Below are 5609 nucleotides of genomic sequence, written 5' to 3' on the forward strand. Positions count from 1 at the left end.
GAAAACATCTTATGGGGAAGGGCCACAACGCAGACCTGGTTTTGTTTCAGATTGTGCAAATAGATCTTTTGACTCAGCAGTGGTTTGATTAAAATTTAAGTTGTGAGTGCTGAATGTATTAACGTTACAATATCTGGCAATGGTCTGCTAATTTCTTTCTTAATTACAAAGCCCCTTAAACATATGGATTGTGTTTTGTACAAATACTACACGCCCTGGTGTGTATGAGGTAAAGTGCACAGTCGACCAGATGGCAGGAGCTTTGAGTTGTGGGACAGCCAGTTGTCTGAAACCCGTTCATCTGCTACTTTTGGGAATAAATTGTATGAGTTTCTAACAGGGTCAGCAGATGGTAACTTCTGTCTCAGGCAAGGGAAATCCAAGCTAGTCTCATCCTGCAGAAAGTGCACCTTCTGCTGACCAGTGACTGAGAAAACATTGTTAGTGATGGAGCCCAGCCTAGTCTGTCCTCTCAATCTCTTGGCTTTTTTTTTGGCTTCGTTTTCCAGTGTTTGCTTTGTCAAAATCTTGATTTCAGTTTCTCTTACTTTACTTGCTGCTTTTTCGCTTCCTCTCCCAGAAAAGACAGGTAAACGTGAACAGGCTTAGCCCGTTCTGCTATTTTGTTTAGCCTATACTGATCTGTCCCATAATTCCATGCACCAACGCCTATCAAAAACCTAGCGATCTCTATCTTGAGATTTTGAGTTGACCCCCACCTTCAGTAGAGTTTCAGAGGAGAGAGTTCCACGTTTCTCGAATTTCTTTGGCTGACTGTATGACAATTTATCTAAATTGTCGACTGTAAATGATATTTTTTTTCTTTTGTATACTAAACTTAATGCCCTTTTATTAAAGGGCATTGGCAGACTTGTGTGAATATTTTCAGTGATTAACTATCACGGTAACCACACTGCAAAAATAAACCTTATGATTTTTCAGACCATATTCCACTTCTTTGGTTTTGACTTGTCCAGTATTACTATCAGCTAGGATTGTAACCATAACCAAGTGTTAGGAAAGGAGACTTGTTGTAAATCTTCTCATCCTGACCAGGATTAGCAAGTAACATTTCTACTCTGTGAGAGGAAAGTGTCGGTTATTTGGCAAGTTGGTAGAGCTGTTGCCCTGGAGAATGTACCAGTTAATGTTGACTGACAGTTAATTGCCAAGCCTGATTTAAATTTTATTGACCATGATTGGTCGAGGCTTTGTCCTGAGAAGTGAACCAGGGATTAGCGGTCACCAGTTTTGCTGAGTTGAGCTAAACCAAGCTTGAAAAATTCCAAATGTGGCGCCCAATGTTGAACATGATTGTGTTTGGACAGCACTCGCTAAATAATTTCTCGTGTAAGATGAATTGCACTGGCAACCAATGTAGGATTGTCAGTTTGGCTCACAGTGTGCTGCACATGGAATTATGGTACAGATCAGTCATGATCAAAACAAAATACTAGAAGCTTGTTCTTGTTTACTTGTCTCTTCTGGGTGAGGGGTTAAAAAAAAAACAAGTACATCAATACATGGGACCCTGTTGTTTGCACACAGAAAGAACATGTACACACACTTCTCCTGTCACCAACATTACTTTAAAATTGACACGCTAAGTCGCTGGATACTATGAATCATTTTTGAAGTAAAAACTGTTGTATGATTGACTGCAGTCACACCTTTTCTGTTCAATTAGTTATTACAAGTTTTCATCTATCATGTATAATGTGTGAATCACACTTCAGTTATTTCATTTCACACATGCAAATTTTACATATCAGGCATGCAGCTGATTGAAGAAATACTAGGAATAACAACTCATCAAAAATATCCCAGTTTATTAAAAAACACTTGGATACTGAGAACTCATTATATTTGAGAATATTTTGGCTGCCATTTTTACAGAAGTCAGAGAACTAGGGGATTCTAACAAAATCAATACATTAAAAATTGTTCCAAGTGAGATGATTAAATTTGTCCTATTCCTGGTTTCAAGTATCTTCAATAAATCACCTCAGTTGAGGCCATTCTCCCTCTCATTCTGTCATTTAAGTTGATGGAGTCCCCTACTGTCCCTCTAATGGAAGAGAGTTGCAGTCTGACACTGGAGGTCATTTCTGTCTCATGCACTCCACCATCGACTCTCAAAACAGTAGGCTAATTTTTTATAATGCTGGGGAATTTGGTGAGCATAGCAGGGTTTGTCCAAATATCCTACCTTTTCTCCTATTTCAGTGATAGAAAAGGGAGCAGTGGTACTGGAGGATAAAAAAGAAAATTGTCAGGCTGGTACAATGACAACATTTAAACGGCATCTGGATGGGCATATGAGTAGGACGGGTTCAGAGGGATATGGGCCAAAGGCTGGCAAACGGGACTAGATTAATATAGGATATCTGGTTGGCGTGGTTGAATTGGACTGAAGGGTCTGTTTCCGTGCTGTCCATTTCTGACTCTTATATTAAAATGATAACTGATCTTTGTTTGATATGACAACGTGAAACAAATATGAGGAGACAGTTGGGCTGGATGTTGAGTCAGATTTAAGCCCCATGTTAATCTGCACCATGTAATGTGGGGAACAATTTCCTCTGACAACTGTATAAATTATCTCCAGTCGTATTTTACAGCTTATTCTGGTTTGGGCTTTGGAATCTCCTACTTGAACTGTCAACCAATTAGCTCAATGCTCAGCGCTGGCAATTGATAGTGTCACTTTACAAAAAGGTGCAATAGAAAACTGTCCAGAAGGCTAAAACTATAACAGTTGTCAGCTTGGACTTCCAAAGGGATGGTCCGACTTCACCATCCTTATTCTCTGAAGTGTATCTGAGATAATGGATGGAGTAATGTGGGTGCGTTTGGCTTTCCAAAAGGTTGAGTCCAGAAGATCTCTATACCAGGGGGCAAGAACTAGAATAGGAGAATGTGGTTGAAGGCAGTAAAGAATTGAGGGAAAAACTGTTTAGGACTGAGCCATTAGAATGTGGATTGCATTCTCACAAGGAGAGGTAAATGTTAGACTGAACATTGAAGCTCCATAAACCTGAAGGGGAAAAGACTAGAAGCTTGTGTCAATTGGGGAGGCAATTTTTGGGCAGCAGAAATGGACCTATTGAACTGAATAAGACCATAAGGTATAGGCATGGAAGCAGACCATTCTGCCCATTGAGTTTGCCGCACTGTTCAATGAGGTCATAGCCGATCTGATAATCTTCGACTCCACTTTCTTGCCTTTTCACCATAACCCTTGATTCTCATTATTGATTAAAAAAATCTATTTCAGCCTTGAATATATTTAATAACCCAAACTCAGTGGCACTCTGAATTCCACAGATTCACGACCTTCTGGGGAAATAAATTCCTCTTCATCCCATTCCTAACTCGGCAGCGTTCATGAGGCTGCATGGTCCTGGACTCTCCCACAAGGGGAAATGGCGTCTGTGTATCTAAGAATCTTGCATGTTTGATTCTTCTAAACTCCAGTGACACAGGCCCAAATGACTCCACCTTTTCTCATAAGAAAACACCAAGGACAATCTAGTAAATCTTTGCTGGACTGCCTTCAGTGCCAGCTTTCCTTTCCTTAGATAAGGGACCATGGTATTCTAGGTGGAGCCTAACCTGAGCCTTTTTATAATTTTAGCAGGACTTCCTGATTTTTTTTTTTATACTCCATTTCCGTCGATGCAAACAGCAACATTTGATTTACCTTCCCTCTTATCTGCTGAGCTAGGGCTCTGACCTTTTGTCACTGATTGATGTGGATTTTATGTTGCAATAGTTTTTCTTTAAGTAATATTTGGTTCCTCTATGCTTCCTGCCAAAGTGCATAACCTCTCAATTTCCCACATTATATTCCTTATGCCAAGTTTTTGCCTGTTCCCTTAACCTGCCAATATTCCTTTATAGGCTCTTTGTGTCATCCTCACCACTTATCTTCCCACCTCTTTTTTTTTTAGTGTCATCCACAAACTTTACGTTCACTTTCCTCATCCAAGTCATGACGGTGCATTGTAAATAATTGTAGCTCCACCACTTGCAGATGCTAACTTGATACTGTTCCCCTTTATCCAACTCTCTGTTCTCTATTAGTTAGCCCATCCTTGATCTATGACAGTATAAACACCAGCACCATGGACTTAAATTAAGCCTGATGTCCCAGCTAGGAGGCAGTGACAAGCAAGGGGTGGCCTAGATTGTGGCTGGTTTGTTGTCCTTGTTGACTGGTATGAAGGAGTGTCAGCACAGAAGAGCAGCCACAATCTAGGCCACCCCTTGCTTGTCACTGTTTCCTAGCTGGGACATTAGGCTTTTCAGGCAGCTGGAACAGCTCTCCTTCAGCCTCTCTGAATCTTACTGTCTATGTCATTCATACATAGGTGAGGCGATGACCTCGTGGTATTTTCACTGGACTATTAATCCAGAGACTCGGATAAAGTTCTGGGAGCCCCGGTTCAAATCCTGCTACGGCAGATGGTGGAATTTGAATTCAGTAAAATCTGTGGGATTAAGAGTCTAATGATGACCATGAATCCATTGCTGATAGTCAGAAACACTCATCTGGTTCATTAATGATCTGTAGGGAAGGAAACTGCCGCCCTTACCTGGTCTGCAAGTGACTCCAGACCCACAGCGGTGTGGTTGACTCTTAACTGCCCTCTGGGCGATTAGGGATGGGCAATAAATGCTGGCCTAGCCTTTGACACCTACATCTCATGAATGAATAACAAAAAAAGGCAGTGGCTTTGGAAATAGAGATGTATTGGCTAGTGGTGTCTCATATGCCCCTTTCTGTGTAGTACCCAAGAATCCCCAGTGGGGACAGTTATCAGACCAGACTCCTCACAGTGATGCCATTGGAGAGAAACGTCGCCAACCAACAGAACCTCTGCAGAAATAGGAATGCGAGTGCTGGCAGAGCGCAGTGCATGTTGCAGGAAGCTTGTAACTTTGGCAAATCGCCACAGCTCCTCGTCCCCTTGAAGGTATCTCTGCAGGAGGATCTCCATTGGCAAACAAACTGGTGGCATGATGAGGAGGAGGGTGTTGTGCACTGTACTTGTGCAAAGGCTGATGAAACAATCAGTACCAACAAGAAGGGAGAAGTCGTCGTCTATCTATAGATGTTTTTAAAGCTTTTCCATCAAAGCCACCTGTCCCACTGATGTTTCATCACACACTTTATCAACTGTGTATAGCAGACACGAGTATGAGAATGGGATTCCTGAACCCTACCACATATTGCACTGGAGAGTACTTTCGCTGAACTGGCATACAATAATGTGACAAATACAATCAGCATTCACATTCATTAAAGCAACAGGCAAGTGTTTTATTTAATTCTTCAACAACCTCATAATAACAGGGAACAGCAAAAAGATATTTTTAACAAAGGCAAGTTTACAATGGCAGCATTGTAACACACCCTGTGTAATGTAACATTCAGCACTTGATGTCTTCCAATGGCTTTATATCCACAAATAATGCTTTTTTTTTCTGATGATAAAGTTCTTTTTAAGGCTGTTGGCTAAGTTGCATAATCAAACTTGGCTTCAGAATTTTATCATGTTGAATGAATATCTTTTTAAAAAAGTGTGTTCTGTTGTAATGGTGGG

The sequence above is a fragment of the Rhincodon typus genome, chromosome 20 (assembly GCF_021869965.1).
Source record: "Rhincodon typus isolate 14 chromosome 20, sRhiTyp1.1, whole genome shotgun sequence".
Lineage (NCBI taxonomy): Eukaryota > Metazoa > Chordata > Chondrichthyes > Orectolobiformes > Rhincodontidae > Rhincodon > Rhincodon typus.